General features: G+C 64.3%; 27 non-coding genes across 27 annotated transcripts; all 27 read right to left on the bottom strand.

Annotated features, from left to right (window-relative positions):
• Positions 1–352: 352 nt before the first annotated feature.
• TRNAD-GUC (transfer RNA aspartic acid (anticodon GUC)) lies at positions 353–424 on the bottom strand. The gene has a single exon. It is a non-coding gene; the product is annotated as a tRNA-Asp (tRNA).
• A 1,081-nt stretch (positions 425–1,505) lies between these two features.
• On the bottom strand, positions 1,506–1,577 carry TRNAD-GUC (transfer RNA aspartic acid (anticodon GUC)). The gene has a single exon. It is a non-coding gene; the product is annotated as a tRNA-Asp (tRNA).
• Positions 1,578–2,162: 585 nt separating this feature from the next.
• TRNAH-GUG (transfer RNA histidin (anticodon GUG)) lies at positions 2,163–2,234 on the bottom strand. Its single transcript has one exon. It is a non-coding gene; the product is annotated as a tRNA-His (tRNA).
• A 424-nt stretch (positions 2,235–2,658) lies between these two features.
• Positions 2,659–2,730, bottom strand: TRNAD-GUC (transfer RNA aspartic acid (anticodon GUC)). Its single transcript has one exon. It is a non-coding gene; the product is annotated as a tRNA-Asp (tRNA).
• Positions 2,731–3,315: 585 nt separating this feature from the next.
• TRNAH-GUG (transfer RNA histidin (anticodon GUG)) lies at positions 3,316–3,387 on the bottom strand. Its single transcript has one exon. It is a non-coding gene; the product is annotated as a tRNA-His (tRNA).
• Positions 3,388–3,811: 424 nt separating this feature from the next.
• On the bottom strand, positions 3,812–3,883 carry TRNAD-GUC (transfer RNA aspartic acid (anticodon GUC)). Its single transcript has one exon. It is a non-coding gene; the product is annotated as a tRNA-Asp (tRNA).
• A 585-nt stretch (positions 3,884–4,468) lies between these two features.
• TRNAH-GUG (transfer RNA histidin (anticodon GUG)) lies at positions 4,469–4,540 on the bottom strand. Its single transcript has one exon. It is a non-coding gene; the product is annotated as a tRNA-His (tRNA).
• Positions 4,541–4,964: 424 nt separating this feature from the next.
• TRNAD-GUC (transfer RNA aspartic acid (anticodon GUC)) lies at positions 4,965–5,036 on the bottom strand. The gene has a single exon. It is a non-coding gene; the product is annotated as a tRNA-Asp (tRNA).
• A 585-nt stretch (positions 5,037–5,621) lies between these two features.
• TRNAH-GUG (transfer RNA histidin (anticodon GUG)) lies at positions 5,622–5,693 on the bottom strand. The gene has a single exon. It is a non-coding gene; the product is annotated as a tRNA-His (tRNA).
• Positions 5,694–6,117: 424 nt separating this feature from the next.
• On the bottom strand, positions 6,118–6,189 carry TRNAD-GUC (transfer RNA aspartic acid (anticodon GUC)). Its single transcript has one exon. It is a non-coding gene; the product is annotated as a tRNA-Asp (tRNA).
• Positions 6,190–7,270: 1,081 nt separating this feature from the next.
• Positions 7,271–7,342, bottom strand: TRNAD-GUC (transfer RNA aspartic acid (anticodon GUC)). The gene has a single exon. It is a non-coding gene; the product is annotated as a tRNA-Asp (tRNA).
• Positions 7,343–7,927: 585 nt separating this feature from the next.
• On the bottom strand, positions 7,928–7,999 carry TRNAH-GUG (transfer RNA histidin (anticodon GUG)). The gene has a single exon. It is a non-coding gene; the product is annotated as a tRNA-His (tRNA).
• Positions 8,000–8,423: 424 nt separating this feature from the next.
• On the bottom strand, positions 8,424–8,495 carry TRNAD-GUC (transfer RNA aspartic acid (anticodon GUC)). The gene has a single exon. It is a non-coding gene; the product is annotated as a tRNA-Asp (tRNA).
• A 585-nt stretch (positions 8,496–9,080) lies between these two features.
• Positions 9,081–9,152, bottom strand: TRNAH-GUG (transfer RNA histidin (anticodon GUG)). Its single transcript has one exon. It is a non-coding gene; the product is annotated as a tRNA-His (tRNA).
• Positions 9,153–9,576: 424 nt separating this feature from the next.
• TRNAD-GUC (transfer RNA aspartic acid (anticodon GUC)) lies at positions 9,577–9,648 on the bottom strand. Its single transcript has one exon. It is a non-coding gene; the product is annotated as a tRNA-Asp (tRNA).
• Positions 9,649–10,233: 585 nt separating this feature from the next.
• On the bottom strand, positions 10,234–10,305 carry TRNAH-GUG (transfer RNA histidin (anticodon GUG)). The gene has a single exon. It is a non-coding gene; the product is annotated as a tRNA-His (tRNA).
• A 424-nt stretch (positions 10,306–10,729) lies between these two features.
• TRNAD-GUC (transfer RNA aspartic acid (anticodon GUC)) lies at positions 10,730–10,801 on the bottom strand. Its single transcript has one exon. It is a non-coding gene; the product is annotated as a tRNA-Asp (tRNA).
• A 585-nt stretch (positions 10,802–11,386) lies between these two features.
• Positions 11,387–11,458, bottom strand: TRNAH-GUG (transfer RNA histidin (anticodon GUG)). The gene has a single exon. It is a non-coding gene; the product is annotated as a tRNA-His (tRNA).
• Positions 11,459–11,882: 424 nt separating this feature from the next.
• TRNAD-GUC (transfer RNA aspartic acid (anticodon GUC)) lies at positions 11,883–11,954 on the bottom strand. Its single transcript has one exon. It is a non-coding gene; the product is annotated as a tRNA-Asp (tRNA).
• Positions 11,955–12,539: 585 nt separating this feature from the next.
• On the bottom strand, positions 12,540–12,611 carry TRNAH-GUG (transfer RNA histidin (anticodon GUG)). Its single transcript has one exon. It is a non-coding gene; the product is annotated as a tRNA-His (tRNA).
• Positions 12,612–13,035: 424 nt separating this feature from the next.
• On the bottom strand, positions 13,036–13,107 carry TRNAD-GUC (transfer RNA aspartic acid (anticodon GUC)). The gene has a single exon. It is a non-coding gene; the product is annotated as a tRNA-Asp (tRNA).
• A 585-nt stretch (positions 13,108–13,692) lies between these two features.
• Positions 13,693–13,764, bottom strand: TRNAH-GUG (transfer RNA histidin (anticodon GUG)). Its single transcript has one exon. It is a non-coding gene; the product is annotated as a tRNA-His (tRNA).
• Positions 13,765–14,188: 424 nt separating this feature from the next.
• On the bottom strand, positions 14,189–14,260 carry TRNAD-GUC (transfer RNA aspartic acid (anticodon GUC)). The gene has a single exon. It is a non-coding gene; the product is annotated as a tRNA-Asp (tRNA).
• Positions 14,261–14,845: 585 nt separating this feature from the next.
• On the bottom strand, positions 14,846–14,917 carry TRNAH-GUG (transfer RNA histidin (anticodon GUG)). The gene has a single exon. It is a non-coding gene; the product is annotated as a tRNA-His (tRNA).
• A 424-nt stretch (positions 14,918–15,341) lies between these two features.
• On the bottom strand, positions 15,342–15,413 carry TRNAD-GUC (transfer RNA aspartic acid (anticodon GUC)). Its single transcript has one exon. It is a non-coding gene; the product is annotated as a tRNA-Asp (tRNA).
• A 585-nt stretch (positions 15,414–15,998) lies between these two features.
• On the bottom strand, positions 15,999–16,070 carry TRNAH-GUG (transfer RNA histidin (anticodon GUG)). The gene has a single exon. It is a non-coding gene; the product is annotated as a tRNA-His (tRNA).
• Positions 16,071–16,494: 424 nt separating this feature from the next.
• TRNAD-GUC (transfer RNA aspartic acid (anticodon GUC)) lies at positions 16,495–16,566 on the bottom strand. Its single transcript has one exon. It is a non-coding gene; the product is annotated as a tRNA-Asp (tRNA).
• Between the last annotated feature and the right edge of the window lie 48 nt (positions 16,567–16,614).

Below are 16,614 nucleotides of genomic sequence, written 5' to 3'. Positions count from 1 at the left end.
CCTAGGCCGGGGGATACTTCTCAAGTCTCCCTGGGACTCTCACACTCCACACCATTCCCAAAGGAGAAGAAGACCGGAGACCGGCCTGCTGCCGCTCCGCTTTTCTCTCTCCGTCGCCACCCTCATGCTCCTCGTGCCCTCGGCCACAGTCTGCCCCTTTGTCGCTCTGCAGCGTGCGCTCCACGGGCGTGTCTTGCCGTCAGGCTACGGCAAGGGCAAGCCGGAGCCGGTGGCTTTGCAGGCTCCTTGTCTCTCTGCGGGTAAGAATCACCCTGCCGGGGCGGGAGTGCTGCTTGCCGTGCGGGGCAGGCGGCATCTCTCTGCCTCCGGGCAAAAAGGGGAGGGTGGCGCTCTCCCCGTCGGGGAATCGAACCCCGGTCTCCCGCGTGACAGGCGGGGATACTCACCACTATACTAACGAGGAAAGGAGCAGGGCCTCTTGCTCCAGCCTGCTCTGCCGCACTACCTATGGCCTCTGCACCCCACAGCCGCCCCGAGCAACAGCCCCGCTTCCGCTTCCTCACTTGGCCTTCCAACACCCCTGGGCTGCACGCGCCCACAGCCCTCTCCTACTTCTACCACCCTTGCTCTGACCACGAGGCCTTGGGGGCGCTACTCACCTCCCCTCTTCCCACACTTGCCCTCCTCACCACCTTCTCCCTCCTCTCACAACCCTTCCTTCCTGCCCTCCCCTTTCCTCACATGCCACGCCCTCAGCCACGGCAGCCCTTGGCCTTCCAAGCGCTTCAGCTTCTCAGGCCCGCACAGCCTTCCTTTCCTTTCCGCGCCCGCTGCACCCACCTTCCAAGCACAGCGCTTTCCAGGAGGGAAGGAGCTGCTCATGGACTCTGGCACCCAGGAAGGAAGGAAGGAAGGAGTCCCCCTGCTCGCCTTGCCACCCGTCCGCTCCACTCCCAAGCCCAAGCCCAAGCCAGGGACAGCTGCTGGCCCTCTGTGCACTCGGGCCCAAGCAGGCTGCCGCTCTGAAGATCCCTCACTAAAAAAGCCATGCCGTGACTCCGATTCGAACCGAGGTTGCTGCGGCCACAGCACAGAGTACTAACCACTATACGACCACGGCCGGGACGCAAGCTCAGCCGCACCTGAGCCGTGAAGGCTCAGCTCTGCGCTCGCACAAAGGCCGCCTCCCTCACCTAGGCCGGGGGATACTTCTCAAGTCTCCCTGGGACTCTCACACTCCACACCATTCCCAAAGGAGAAGAAGACCGGAGACCGGCCTGCTGCCGCTCCGCTTTTCTCTCTCCGTCGCCACCCTCATGCTCCTCGTGCCCTCGGCCACAGTCTGCCCCTTTGTCGCTCTGCAGCGTGCGCTCCACGGGCGTGTCTTGCCGTCAGGCTACGGCAAGGGCAAGCCGGAGCCGGTGGCTTTGCAGGCTCCTTGTCTCTCTGCGGGTAAGAATCACCCTGCCGGGGCGGGAGTGCTGCTTGCCGTGCGGGGCAGGCGGCATCTCTCTGCCTCCGGGCAAAAAGGGGAGGGTGGCGCTCTCCCCGTCGGGGAATCGAACCCCGGTCTCCCGCGTGACAGGCGGGGATACTCACCACTATACTAACGAGGAAAGGAGCAGGGCCTCTTGCTCCAGCCTGCTCTGCCGCACTACCTATGGCCTCTGCACCCCACAGCCGCCCCGAGCAACAGCCCCGCTTCCGCTTCCTCACTTGGCCTTCCAACACCCCTGGGCTGCACGCGCCCACAGCCCTCTCCTACTTCTACCACCCTTGCTCTGACCACGAGGCCTTGGGGGCGCTACTCACCTCCCCTCTTCCCACACTTGCCCTCCTCACCACCTTCTCCCTCCTCTCACAACCCTTCCTTCCTGCCCTCCCCTTTCCTCACATGCCACGCCCTCAGCCACGGCAGCCCTTGGCCTTCCAAGCGCTTCAGCTTCTCAGGCCCGCACAGCCTTCCTTTCCTTTCCGCGCCCGCTGCACCCACCTTCCAAGCACAGCGCTTTCCAGGAGGGAAGGAGCTGCTCATGGACTCTGGCACCCAGGAAGGAAGGAAGGAAGGAGTCCCCCTGCTCGCCTTGCCACCCGTCCGCTCCACTCCCAAGCCCAAGCCCAAGCCAGGGACAGCTGCTGGCCCTCTGTGCACTCGGGCCCAAGCAGGCTGCCGCTCTGAAGATCCCTCACTAAAAAAGCCATGCCGTGACTCGGATTCGAACCGAGGTTGCTGCGGCCACAGCACAGAGTACTAACCACTATACGACCACGGCCGGGACGCAAGCTCAGCCGCACCTGAGCCGTGAAGGCTCAGCTCTGCGCTCGCACAAAGGCCGCCTCCCTCACCTAGGCCGGGGGATACTTCTCAAGTCTCCCTGGGACTCTCACACTCCACACCATTCCCAAAGGAGAAGAAGACCGGAGACCGGCCTGCTGCCGCTCCGCTTTTCTCTCTCCGTCGCCACCCTCATGCTCCTCGTGCCCTCGGCCACAGTCTGCCCCTTTGTCGCTCTGCAGCGTGCGCTCCACGGGCGTGTCTTGCCGTCAGGCTACGGCAAGGGCAAGCCGGAGCCGGTGGCTTTGCAGGCTCCTTGTCTCTCTGCGGGTAAGAATCACCCTGCCGGGGCGGGAGTGCTGCTTGCCGTGCGGGGCAGGCGGCATCTCTCTGCCTCCGGGCAAAAAGGGGAGGGTGGCGCTCTCCCCGTCGGGGAATCGAACCCCGGTCTCCCGCGTGACAGGCGGGGATACTCACCACTATACTAACGAGGAAAGGAGCAGGGCCTCTTGCTCCAGCCTGCTCTGCCGCACTACCTATGGCCTCTGCACCCCACAGCCGCCCCGAGCAACAGCCCCGCTTCCGCTTCCTCACTTGGCCTTCCAACACCCCTGGGCTGCACGCGCCCACAGCCCTCTCCTACTTCTACCACCCTTGCTCTGACCACGAGGCCTTGGGGGCGCTACTCACCTCCCCTCTTCCCACACTTGCCCTCCTCACCACCTTCTCCCTCCTCTCACAACCCTTCCTTCCTGCCCTCCCCTTTCCTCACATGCCACGCCCTCAGCCACGGCAGCCCTTGGCCTTCCAAGCGCTTCAGCTTCTCAGGCCCGCACAGCCTTCCTTTCCTTTCCGCGCCCGCTGCACCCACCTTCCAAGCACAGCGCTTTCCAGGAGGGAAGGAGCTGCTCATGGACTCTGGCACCCAGGAAGGAAGGAAGGAAGGAGTCCCCCTGCTCGCCTTGCCACCCGTCCGCTCCACTCCCAAGCCCAAGCCCAAGCCAGGGACAGCTGCTGGCCCTCTGTGCACTCGGGCGCAAGCAGGCTGCCGCTCTGAAGATCCCTCACTAAAAAAGCCATGCCGTGACTCGGATTCGAACCGAGGTTGCTGCGGCCACAGCACAGAGTACTAACCACTATACGACCACGGCCGGGACGCAAGCTCAGCCGCACCTGAGCCGTGAAGGCTCAGCTCTGCGCTCGCACAAAGGCCGCCTCCCTCACCTAGGCCGGGGGATACTTCTCAAGTCTCCCTGGGACTCTCACACTCCACACCATTCCCAAAGGAGAAGAAGACCGGAGACCGGCCTGCTGCCGCTCCGCTTTTCTCTCTCCGTCGCCACCCTCATGCTCCTCGTGCCCTCGGCCACAGTCTGCCCCTTTGTCGCTCTGCAGCGTGCGCTCCACGGGCGTGTCTTGCCGTCAGGCTACGGCAAGGGCAAGCCGGAGCCGGTGGCTTTGCAGGCTCCTTGTCTCTCTGCGGGTAAGAATCACCCTGCCGGGGCGGGAGTGCTGCTTGCCGTGCGGGGCAGGCGGCATCTCTCTGCCTCCGGGCAAAAAGGGGAGGGTGGCGCTCTCCCCGTCGGGGAATCGAACCCCGGTCTCCCGCGTGACAGGCGGGGATACTCACCACTATACTAACGAGGAAAGGAGCAGGGCCTCTTGCTCCAGCCTGCTCTGCCGCACTACCTATGGCCTCTGCACCCCACAGCCGCCCCGAGCAACAGCCCCGCTTCCGCTTCCTCACTTGGCCTTCCAACACCCCTGGGCTGCACGCGCCCACAGCCCTCTCCTACTTCTACCACCCTTGCTCTGACCACGAGGCCTTGGGGGCGCTACTCACCTCCCCTCTTCCCACACTTGCCCTCCTCACCACCTTCTCCCTCCTCTCACAACCCTTCCTTCCTGCCCTCCCCTTTCCTCACATGCCACGCCCTCAGCCACGGCAGCCCTTGGCCTTCCAAGCGCTTCAGCTTCTCAGGCCCGCACAGCCTTCCTTTCCTTTCCGCGCCCGCTGCACCCACCTTCCAAGCACAGCGCTTTCCAGGAGGGAAGGAGCTGCTCATGGACTCTGGCACCCAGGAAGGAAGGAAGGAAGGAGTCCCCCTGCTCGCCTTGCCACCCGTCCGCTCCACTCCCAAGCCCAAGCCCAAGCCAGGGACAGCTGCTGGCCCTCTGTGCACTCGGGCCCAAGCAGGCTGCCGCTCTGAAGATCCCTCACTAAAAAAGCCATGCCGTGACTCGGATTCGAACCGAGGTTGCTGCGGCCACAGCACAGAGTACTAACCACTATACGACCACGGCCGGGACGCAAGCTCAGCCGCACCTGAGCCGTGAAGGCTCAGCTCTGCGCTCGCACAAAGGCCGCCTCCCTCACCTAGGCCGGGGGATACTTCTCAAGTCTCCCTGGGACTCTCACACTCCACACCATTCCCAAAGGAGAAGAAGACCGGAGACCGGCCTGCTGCCGCTCCGCTTTTCTCTCTCCGTCGCCACCCTCATGCTCCTCGTGCCCTCGGCCACAGTCTGCCCCTTTGTCGCTCTGCAGCGTGCGCTCCACGGGCGTGTCTTGCCGTCAGGCTACGGCAAGGGCAAGCCGGAGCCGGTGGCTTTGCAGGCTCCTTGTCTCTCTGCGGGTAAGAATCACCCTGCCGGGGCGGGAGTGCTGCTTGCCGTGCGGGGCAGGCGGCATCTCTCTGCCTCCGGGCAAAAAGGGGAGGGTGGCGCTCTCCCCGTCGGGGAATCGAACCCCGGTCTCCCGCGTGACAGGCGGGGATACTCACCACTATACTAACGAGGAAAGGAGCAGGGCCTCTTGCTCCAGCCTGCTCTGCCGCACTACCTATGGCCTCTGCACCCCACAGCCGCCCCGAGCAACAGCCCCGCTTCCGCTTCCTCACTTGGCCTTCCAACACCCCTGGGCTGCACGCGCCCACAGCCCTCTCCTACTTCTACCACCCTTGCTCTGACCACGAGGCCTTGGGGGCGCTACTCACCTCCCCTCTTCCCACACTTGCCCTCCTCACCACCTTCTCCCTCCTCTCACAACCCTTCCTTCCTGCCCTCCCCTTTCCTCACATGCCACGCCCTCAGCCACGGCAGCCCTTGGCCTTCCAAGCGCTTCAGCTTCTCAGGCCCGCACAGCCTTCCTTTCCTTTCCGCGCCCGCTGCACCCACCTTCCAAGCACAGCGCTTTCCAGGAGGGAAGGAGCTGCTCATGGACTCTGGCACCCAGGAAGGAAGGAAGGAAGGAGTCCCCCTGCTCGCCTTGCCACCCGTCCGCTCCACTCCCAAGCCCAAGCCCAAGCCAGGGACAGCTGCTGGCCCTCTGTGCACTCGGGCCCAAGCAGGCTGCCGCTCTGAAGATCCCTCACTAAAAAAGCCATGCCGTGACTCGGATTCGAACCGAGGTTGCTGCGGCCACAGCACAGAGTACTAACCACTATACGACCACGGCCGGGACGCAAGCTCAGCCGCACCTGAGCCGTGAAGGCTCAGCTCTGCGCTCGCACAAAGGCCGCCTCCCTCACCTAGGCCGGGGGATACTTCTCAAGTCTCCCTGGGACTCTCACACTCCACACCATTCCCAAAGGAGAAGAAGACCGGAGACCGGCCTGCTGCCGCTCCGCTTTTCTCTCTCCGTCGCCACCCTCATGCTCCTCGTGCCCTCGGCCACAGTCTGCCCCTTTGTCGCTCTGCAGCGTGCGCTCCACGGGCGTGTCTTGCCGTCAGGCTACGGCAAGGGCAAGCCGGAGCCGGTGGCTTTGCAGGCTCCTTGTCTCTCTGCGGGTAAGAATCACCCTGCCGGGGCGGGAGTGCTGCTTGCCGTGCGGGGCAGGCGGCATCTCTCTGCCTCCGGGCAAAAAGGGGAGGGTGGCGCTCTCCCCGTCGGGGAATCGAACCCCGGTCTCCCGCGTGACAGGCGGGGATACTCACCACTATACTAACGAGGAAAGGAGCAGGGCCTCTTGCTCCAGCCTGCTCTGCCGCACTACCTATGGCCTCTGCACCCCACAGCCGCCCCGAGCAACAGCCCCGCTTCCGCTTCCTCACTTGGCCTTCCAACACCCCTGGGCTGCACGCGCCCACAGCCCTCTCCTACTTCTACCACCCTTGCTCTGACCACGAGGCCTTGGGGGCGCTACTCACCTCCCCTCTTCCCACACTTGCCCTCCTCACCACCTTCTCCCTCCTCTCACAACCCTTCCTTCCTGCCCTCCCCTTTCCTCACATGCCACGCCCTCAGCCACGGCAGCCCTTGGCCTTCCAAGCGCTTCAGCTTCTCAGGCCCGCACAGCCTTCCTTTCCTTTCCGCGCCCGCTGCACCCACCTTCCAAGCACAGCGCTTTCCAGGAGGGAAGGAGCTGCTCATGGACTCTGGCACCCAGGAAGGAAGGAAGGAAGGAGTCCCCCTGCTCGCCTTGCCACCCGTCCGCTCCACTCCCAAGCCCAAGCCCAAGCCAGGGACAGCTGCTGGCCCTCTGTGCACTCGGGCGCAAGCAGGCTGCCGCTCTGAAGATCCCTCACTAAAAAAGCCATGCCGTGACTCCGATTCGAACCGAGGTTGCTGCGGCCACAGCACAGAGTACTAACCACTATACGACCACGGCCGGGACGCAAGCTCAGCCGCACCTGAGCCGTGAAGGCTCAGCTCTGCGCTCGCACAAAGGCCGCCTCCCTCACCTAGGCCGGGGGATACTTCTCAAGTCTCCCTGGGACTCTCACACTCCACACCATTCCCAAAGGAGAAGAAGACCGGAGACCGGCCTGCTGCCGCTCCGCTTTTCTCTCTCCGTCGCCACCCTCATGCTCCTCGTGCCCTCGGCCACAGTCTGCCCCTTTGTCGCTCTGCAGCGTGCGCTCCACGGGCGTGTCTTGCCGTCAGGCTACGGCAAGGGCAAGCCGGAGCCGGTGGCTTTGCAGGCTCCTTGTCTCTCTGCGGGTAAGAATCACCCTGCCGGGGCGGGAGTGCTGCTTGCCGTGCGGGGCAGGCGGCATCTCTCTGCCTCCGGGCAAAAAGGGGAGGGTGGCGCTCTCCCCGTCGGGGAATCGAACCCCGGTCTCCCGCGTGACAGGCGGGGATACTCACCACTATACTAACGAGGAAAGGAGCAGGGCCTCTTGCTCCAGCCTGCTCTGCCGCACTACCTATGGCCTCTGCACCCCACAGCCGCCCCGAGCAACAGCCCCGCTTCCGCTTCCTCACTTGGCCTTCCAACACCCCTGGGCTGCACGCGCCCACAGCCCTCTCCTACTTCTACCACCCTTGCTCTGACCACGAGGCCTTGGGGGCGCTACTCACCTCCCCTCTTCCCACACTTGCCCTCCTCACCACCTTCTCCCTCCTCTCACAACCCTTCCTTCCTGCCCTCCCCTTTCCTCACATGCCACGCCCTCAGCCACGGCAGCCCTTGGCCTTCCAAGCGCTTCAGCTTCTCAGGCCCGCACAGCCTTCCTTTCCTTTCCGCGCCCGCTGCACCCACCTTCCAAGCACAGCGCTTTCCAGGAGGGAAGGAGCTGCTCATGGACTCTGGCACCCAGGAAGGAAGGAAGGAAGGAGTCCCCCTGCTCGCCTTGCCACCCGTCCGCTCCACTCCCAAGCCCAAGCCCAAGCCAGGGACAGCTGCTGGCCCTCTGTGCACTCGGGCCCAAGCAGGCTGCCGCTCTGAAGATCCCTCACTAAAAAAGCCATGCCGTGACTCGGATTCGAACCGAGGTTGCTGCGGCCACAGCACAGAGTACTAACCACTATACGACCACGGCCGGGACGCAAGCTCAGCCGCACCTGAGCCGTGAAGGCTCAGCTCTGCGCTCGCACAAAGGCCGCCTCCCTCACCTAGGCCGGGGGATACTTCTCAAGTCTCCCTGGGACTCTCACACTCCACACCATTCCCAAAGGAGAAGAAGACCGGAGACCGGCCTGCTGCCGCTCCGCTTTTCTCTCTCCGTCGCCACCCTCATGCTCCTCGTGCCCTCGGCCACAGTCTGCCCCTTTGTCGCTCTGCAGCGTGCGCTCCACGGGCGTGTCTTGCCGTCAGGCTACGGCAAGGGCAAGCCGGAGCCGGTGGCTTTGCAGGCTCCTTGTCTCTCTGCGGGTAAGAATCACCCTGCCGGGGCGGGAGTGCTGCTTGCCGTGCGGGGCAGGCGGCATCTCTCTGCCTCCGGGCAAAAAGGGGAGGGTGGCGCTCTCCCCGTCGGGGAATCGAACCCCGGTCTCCCGCGTGACAGGCGGGGATACTCACCACTATACTAACGAGGAAAGGAGCAGGGCCTCTTGCTCCAGCCTGCTCTGCCGCACTACCTATGGCCTCTGCACCCCACAGCCGCCCCGAGCAACAGCCCCGCTTCCGCTTCCTCACTTGGCCTTCCAACACCCCTGGGCTGCACGCGCCCACAGCCCTCTCCTACTTCTACCACCCTTGCTCTGACCACGAGGCCTTGGGGGCGCTACTCACCTCCCCTCTTCCCACACTTGCCCTCCTCACCACCTTCTCCCTCCTCTCACAACCCTTCCTTCCTGCCCTCCCCTTTCCTCACATGCCACGCCCTCAGCCACGGCAGCCCTTGGCCTTCCAAGCGCTTCAGCTTCTCAGGCCCGCACAGCCTTCCTTTCCTTTCCGCGCCCGCTGCACCCACCTTCCAAGCACAGCGCTTTCCAGGAGGGAAGGAGCTGCTCATGGACTCTGGCACCCAGGAAGGAAGGAAGGAAGGAGTCCCCCTGCTCGCCTTGCCACCCGTCCGCTCCACTCCCAAGCCCAAGCCCAAGCCAGGGACAGCTGCTGGCCCTCTGTGCACTCGGGCCCAAGCAGGCTGCCGCTCTGAAGATCCCTCACTAAAAAAGCCATGCCGTGACTCGGATTCGAACCGAGGTTGCTGCGGCCACAGCACAGAGTACTAACCACTATACGACCACGGCCGGGACGCAAGCTCAGCCGCACCTGAGCCGTGAAGGCTCAGCTCTGCGCTCGCACAAAGGCCGCCTCCCTCACCTAGGCCGGGGGATACTTCTCAAGTCTCCCTGGGACTCTCACACTCCACACCATTCCCAAAGGAGAAGAAGACCGGAGACCGGCCTGCTGCCGCTCCGCTTTTCTCTCTCCGTCGCCACCCTCATGCTCCTCGTGCCCTCGGCCACAGTCTGCCCCTTTGTCGCTCTGCAGCGTGCGCTCCACGGGCGTGTCTTGCCGTCAGGCTACGGCAAGGGCAAGCCGGAGCCGGTGGCTTTGCAGGCTCCTTGTCTCTCTGCGGGTAAGAATCACCCTGCCGGGGCGGGAGTGCTGCTTGCCGTGCGGGGCAGGCGGCATCTCTCTGCCTCCGGGCAAAAAGGGGAGGGTGGCGCTCTCCCCGTCGGGGAATCGAACCCCGGTCTCCCGCGTGACAGGCGGGGATACTCACCACTATACTAACGAGGAAAGGAGCAGGGCCTCTTGCTCCAGCCTGCTCTGCCGCACTACCTATGGCCTCTGCACCCCACAGCCGCCCCGAGCAACAGCCCCGCTTCCGCTTCCTCACTTGGCCTTCCAACACCCCTGGGCTGCACGCGCCCACAGCCCTCTCCTACTTCTACCACCCTTGCTCTGACCACGAGGCCTTGGGGGCGCTACTCACCTCCCCTCTTCCCACACTTGCCCTCCTCACCACCTTCTCCCTCCTCTCACAACCCTTCCTTCCTGCCCTCCCCTTTCCTCACATGCCACGCCCTCAGCCACGGCAGCCCTTGGCCTTCCAAGCGCTTCAGCTTCTCAGGCCCGCACAGCCTTCCTTTCCTTTCCGCGCCCGCTGCACCCACCTTCCAAGCACAGCGCTTTCCAGGAGGGAAGGAGCTGCTCATGGACTCTGGCACCCAGGAAGGAAGGAAGGAAGGAGTCCCCCTGCTCGCCTTGCCACCCGTCCGCTCCACTCCCAAGCCCAAGCCCAAGCCAGGGACAGCTGCTGGCCCTCTGTGCACTCGGGCGCAAGCAGGCTGCCGCTCTGAAGATCCCTCACTAAAAAAGCCATGCCGTGACTCGGATTTGAACCGAGGTTGCTGCGGCCACAGCACAGAGTACTAACCACTATACGACCACGGCCGGGACGCAAGCTCAGCCGCACCTGAGCCGTGAAGGCTCAGCTCTGCGCTCGCACAAAGGCCGCCTCCCTCACCTAGGCCGGGGGATACTTCTCAAGTCTCCCTGGGACTCTCACACTCCACACCATTCCCAAAGGAGAAGAAGACCGGAGACCGGCCTGCTGCCGCTCCGCTTTTCTCTCTCCGTCGCCACCCTCATGCTCCTCGTGCCCTCGGCCACAGTCTGCCCCTTTGTCGCTCTGCAGCGTGCGCTCCACGGGCGTGTCTTGCCGTCAGGCTACGGCAAGGGCAAGCCGGAGCCGGTGGCTTTGCAGGCTCCTTGTCTCTCTGCGGGTAAGAATCACCCTGCCGGGGCGGGAGTGCTGCTTGCCGTGCGGGGCAGGCGGCATCTCTCTGCCTCCGGGCAAAAAGGGGAGGGTGGCGCTCTCCCCGTCGGGGAATCGAACCCCGGTCTCCCGCGTGACAGGCGGGGATACTCACCACTATACTAACGAGGAAAGGAGCAGGGCCTCTTGCTCCAGCCTGCTCTGCCGCACTACCTATGGCCTCTGCACCCCACAGCCGCCCCGAGCAACAGCCCCGCTTCCGCTTCCTCACTTGGCCTTCCAACACCCCTGGGCTGCACGCGCCCACAGCCCTCTCCTACTTCTACCACCCTTGCTCTGACCACGAGGCCTTGGGGGCGCTACTCACCTCCCCTCTTCCCACACTTGCCCTCCTCACCACCTTCTCCCTCCTCTCACAACCCTTCCTTCCTGCCCTCCCCTTTCCTCACATGCCACGCCCTCAGCCACGGCAGCCCTTGGCCTTCCAAGCGCTTCAGCTTCTCAGGCCCGCACAGCCTTCCTTTCCTTTCCGCGCCCGCTGCACCCACCTTCCAAGCACAGCGCTTTCCAGGAGGGAAGGAGCTGCTCATGGACTCTGGCACCCAGGAAGGAAGGAAGGAAGGAGTCCCCCTGCTCGCCTTGCCACCCGTCCGCTCCACTCCCAAGCCCAAGCCCAAGCCAGGGACAGCTGCTGGCCCTCTGTGCACTCGGGCCCAAGCAGGCTGCCGCTCTGAAGATCCCTCACTAAAAAAGCCATGCCGTGACTCGGATTCGAACCGAGGTTGCTGCGGCCACAGCACAGAGTACTAACCACTATACGACCACGGCCGGGACGCAAGCTCAGCCGCACCTGAGCCGTGAAGGCTCAGCTCTGCGCTCGCACAAAGGCCGCCTCCCTCACCTAGGCCGGGGGATACTTCTCAAGTCTCCCTGGGACTCTCACACTCCACACCATTCCCAAAGGAGAAGAAGACCGGAGACCGGCCTGCTGCCGCTCCGCTTTTCTCTCTCCGTCGCCACCCTCATGCTCCTCGTGCCCTCGGCCACAGTCTGCCCCTTTGTCGCTCTGCAGCGTGCGCTCCACGGGCGTGTCTTGCCGTCAGGCTACGGCAAGGGCAAGCCGGAGCCGGTGGCTTTGCAGGCTCCTTGTCTCTCTGCGGGTAAGAATCACCCTGCCGGGGCGGGAGTGCTGCTTGCCGTGCGGGGCAGGCGGCATCTCTCTGCCTCCGGGCAAAAAGGGGAGGGTGGCGCTCTCCCCGTCGGGGAATCGAACCCCGGTCTCCCGCGTGACAGGCGGGGATACTCACCACTATACTAACGAGGAAAGGAGCAGGGCCTCTTGCTCCAGCCTGCTCTGCCGCACTACCTATGGCCTCTGCACCCCACAGCCGCCCCGAGCAACAGCCCCGCTTCCGCTTCCTCACTTGGCCTTCCAACACCCCTGGGCTGCACGCGCCCACAGCCCTCTCCTACTTCTACCACCCTTGCTCTGACCACGAGGCCTTGGGGGCGCTACTCACCTCCCCTCTTCCCACACTTGCCCTCCTCACCACCTTCTCCCTCCTCTCACAACCCTTCCTTCCTGCCCTCCCCTTTCCTCACATGCCACGCCCTCAGCCACGGCAGCCCTTGGCCTTCCAAGCGCTTCAGCTTCTCAGGCCCGCACAGCCTTCCTTTCCTTTCCGCGCCCGCTGCACCCACCTTCCAAGCACAGCGCTTTCCAGGAGGGAAGGAGCTGCTCATGGACTCTGGCACCCAGGAAGGAAGGAAGGAAGGAGTCCCCCTGCTCGCCTTGCCACCCGTCCGCTCCACTCCCAAGCCCAAGCCCAAGCCAGGGACAGCTGCTGGCCCTCTGTGCACTCGGGCCCAAGCAGGCTGCCGCTCTGAAGATCCCTCACTAAAAAAGCCATGCCGTGACTCGGATTCGAACCGAGGTTGCTGCGGCCACAGCACAGAGTACTAACCACTATACGACCACGGCCGGGACGCAAGCTCAGCCGCACCTGAGCCGTGAAGGCTCAGCTCTGCGCTCGCACAAAGGCCGCCTCCCTCACCTAGGCCGGGGGATACTTCTCAAGTCTCCCTGGGACTCTCACACTCCACACCATTCCCAAAGGAGAAGAAGACCGGAGACCGGCCTGCTGCCGCTCCGCTTTTCTCTCTCCGTCGCCACCCTCATGCTCCTCGTGCCCTCGGCCACAGTCTGCCCCTTTGTCGCTCTGCAGCGTGCGCTCCACGGGCGTGTCTTGCCGTCAGGCTACGGCAAGGGCAAGCCGGAGCCGGTGGCTTTGCAGGCTCCTTGTCTCTCTGCGGGTAAGAATCACCCTGCCGGGGCGGGAGTGCTGCTTGCCGTGCGGGGCAGGCGGCATCTCTCTGCCTCCGGGCAAAAAGGGGAGGGTGGCGCTCTCCCCGTCGGGGAATCGAACCCCGGTCTCCCGCGTGACAGGCGGGGATACTCACCACTATACTAACGAGGAAAGGAGCAGGGCCTCTTGCTCCAGCCTGCTCTGCCGCACTACCTATGGCCTCTGCACCCCACAGCCGCCCCGAGCAACAGCCCCGCTTCCGCTTCCTCACTTGGCCTTCCAACACCCCTGGGCTGCACGCGCCCACAGCCCTCTCCTACTTCTACCACCCTTGCTCTGACCACGAGGCCTTGGGGGCGCTACTCACCTCCCCTCTTCCCACACTTGCCCTCCTCACCACCTTCTCCCTCCTCTCACAACCCTTCCTTCCTGCCCTCCCCTTTCCTCACATGCCACGCCCTCAGCCACGGCAGCCCTTGGCCTTCCAAGCGCTTCAGCTTCTCAGGCCCGCACAGCCTTCCTTTCCTTTCCGCGCCCGCTGCACCCACCTTCCAAGCACAGCGCTTTCCAGGAGGGAAGGAGCTGCTCATGGACTCTGGCACCCAGGAAGGAAGGAAGGAAGGAGTCCCCCTGCTCGCCTTGCCACCCGTCCGCTCCACTCCCAAGCCCAAGCCCAAGCCAGGGACAGCTGCTGGCCCTCTGTGCACTCGGGCCCAAGCAGGCTGCCGCTCTGAAGATCCCTCACTAAAAAAGCCATGCCGTGACTCGGATTCGAACCGAGGTTGCTGCGGCCACAGCACAGAGTACTAACCACTATACGACCACGGCCGGGACGCAAGCTCAGCCGCACCTGAGCCGTGAAGGCTCAGCTCTGCGCTCGCACAAAGGCCGCCTCCCTCACCTAGGCCGGGGGATACTTCTCAAGTCTCCCTGGGACTCTCACACTCCACACCATTCCCAAAGGAGAAGAAGACCGGAGACCGGCCTGCTGCCGCTCCGCTTTTCTCTCTCCGTCGCCACCCTCATGCTCCTCGTGCCCTCGGCCACAGTCTGCCCCTTTGTCGCTCTGCAGCGTGCGCTCCACGGGCGTGTCTTGCCGTCAGGCTACGGCAAGGGCAAGCCGGAGCCGGTGGCTTTGCAGGCTCCTTGTCTCTCTGCGGGTAAGAATCACCCTGCCGGGGCGGGAGTGCTGCTTGCCGTGCGGGGCAGGCGGCATCTCTCTGCCTCCGGGCAAAAAGGGGAGGGTGGCGCTCTCCCTGTCGGGGAATCGAACCCCGGTCTCCCGCGTGACAGGCGGGGATACTCACCACTATACTAACGAGGAAAGGAGCAGGGCCTCTTGCTCCAGCCTGCTCTGCCGCACTACCTATGGCCTCTGCACCCCACAGCCGCCCCGAGCAACAGCCCCGCTTCCGCTTCCTCACTTGGCCTTCCAACACCCCTGGGCTGCACGCGCCCACAGCCCTCTCCTACTTCTACCACCCTTGCTCTGACCACGAGGCCTTGGGGGCGCTACTCACCTCCCCTCTTCCCACACTTGCCCTCCTCACCACCTTCTCCCTCCTCTCACAACCCTTCCTTCCTGCCCTCCCCTTTCCTCACATGCCACGCCCTCAGCCACGGCAGCCCTTGGCCTTCCAAGCGCTTCAGCTTCTCAGGCCCGCACAGCCTTCCTTTCCTTTCCGCGCCCGCTGCACCCACCTTCCAAGCACAGCGCTTTCCAGGAGGGAAGGAGCTGCTCATGGACTCTGGCACCCAGGAAGGAAGGAAGGAAGGAGTCCCCCTGCTCGCCTTGCCACCCGTCCGCTCCACTCCCAAGCCCAAGCCCAAGCCAGGGACAGCTGCTGGCCCTCTGTGCACTCGGGCCCAAGCAGGCTGCCGCTCTGAAGATCCCTCACTAAAAAAGCCATGCCGTGACTCGGATTCGAACCGAGGTTGCTGCGGCCACAGCACAGAGTACTAACCACTATACGACCACGGCCGGGACGCAAGCTCAGCCGCACCTGAGCCGTGAAGGCTCAGCTCTGCGCTCGCACAAAGGCCGCCTCCCTCACCTAGGCCGGGGGATACTTCTCAAGTCTCCCTGGGACTCTCACACTCCACACCATTCCCAAAGGAGAAGAAGACCGGAGACCGGCCTGCTGCCGCTCCGCTTTTCTCTCTCCGTCGCCACCCTCATGCTCCTCGTGCCCTCGGCCACAGTCTGCCCCTTTGTCGCTCTGCAGCGTGCGCTCCACGGGCGTGTCTTGCCGTCAGGCTACGGCAAGGGCAAGCCGGAGCCGGTGGCTTTGCAGGCTCCTTGTCTCTCTGCGGGTAAGAATCACCCTGCCGGGGCGGGAGTGCTGCTTGCCGTGCGGGGCAGGCGGCATCTCTCTGCCTCCGGGCAAAAAGGGGAGGGTGGCGCTCTCCCCGTCGGGGAATCGAACCCCGGTCTCCCGCGTGACAGGCGGGGATACTCACCACTATACTAACGAGGAAAGGAGCAGGGCCTCTTGCTCCAGCCTGCTCTGCCGCACTACCTATGGCCTCTGCACCCCACAGCCGCCCCGAGCAACAGCCCCGCTTCCGCTTCCTCACTTGGCCTTCCAACACCCCTGGGCTGCACGCGCCCACAGCCCTCTCCTACTTCTACCACCCTTGCTCTGACCACGAGGCCTTGGGGGCGCTACTCACCTCCCCTCTTCCCACACTTGCCCTCCTCACCACCTTCTCCCTCCTCTCACAACCCTTCCTTCCTGCCCTCCCCTTTCCTCACATGCCACGCCCTCAGCCACGGCAGCCCTTGGCCTTCCAAGCGCTTCAGCTTCTCAGGCCCGCACAGCCTTCCTTTCCTTTCCGCGCCCGCTGCACCCACCTTCCAAGCACAGCGCTTTCCAGGAGGGAAGGAGCTGCTCATGGACTCTGGCACCCAGGAAGGAAGGAAGGAAGGAGTCCCCCTGCTCGCCTTGCCACCCGTCCGCTCCACTCCCAAGCCCAAGCCCAAGCCAGGGACAGCTGCTGGCCCTCTGTGCACTCGGGCGCAAGCAGGCTGCCGCTCTGAAGATCCCTCACTAAAAAAGCCATGCCGTGACTCGGATTCGAACCGAGGTTGCTGCGGCCACAGCACAGAGTACTAACCACTATACGACCACGGCCGGGACGCAAGCTCAGCCGCACCTGAGCCGTGAAGGCTCAGCTCTGCGCTCGCACAAAGGCCGCCTCCCTCACCTAGGCCGGGGGATACTTCTCAAGTCTCCCTGGGACTCTCACACTCCACACCATTCCCAAAGGAGAAGAAGACCGGAGACCGGCCTGCTGCCGCTCCGCTTTTCTCTCTCCGTCGCCACCCTCATGCTCCTCGTGCCCTCGGCCACAGTCTGCCCCTTTGTCGCTCTGCAGCGTGCGCTCCACGGGCGTGTCTTGCCGTCAGGCTACGGCAAGGGCAAGCCGGAGCCGGTGGCTTTGCAGGCTCCTTGTCTCTCTGCGGGTAAGAATCACCCTGCCGGGGCGGGAGTGCTGCTTGCCGTGCGGGGCAGGCGGCATCTCTCTGCCTCCGGGCAAAAAGGGGAGGGTGGCGCTCTCCCCGTCGGGGAATCGAACCCCGGTCTCCCGCGTGACAGGCGGGGATACTCACCACTATACTAACGAGGAAAGGAGCAGGGCCTCTTGCTCCAGCCTGCTCTGCCGCACTACCTATGG

The sequence above is a fragment of the Pelodiscus sinensis genome, chromosome 25 (assembly GCF_049634645.1).
Source record: "Pelodiscus sinensis isolate JC-2024 chromosome 25, ASM4963464v1, whole genome shotgun sequence".
In the NCBI taxonomy this organism is placed as follows: Eukaryota; Metazoa; Chordata; order Testudines; family Trionychidae; genus Pelodiscus; species Pelodiscus sinensis.
The sequence above is the reverse complement of the archived record's forward strand: the minus strand, read 5'-3'. Positions and strand labels throughout refer to the sequence as shown.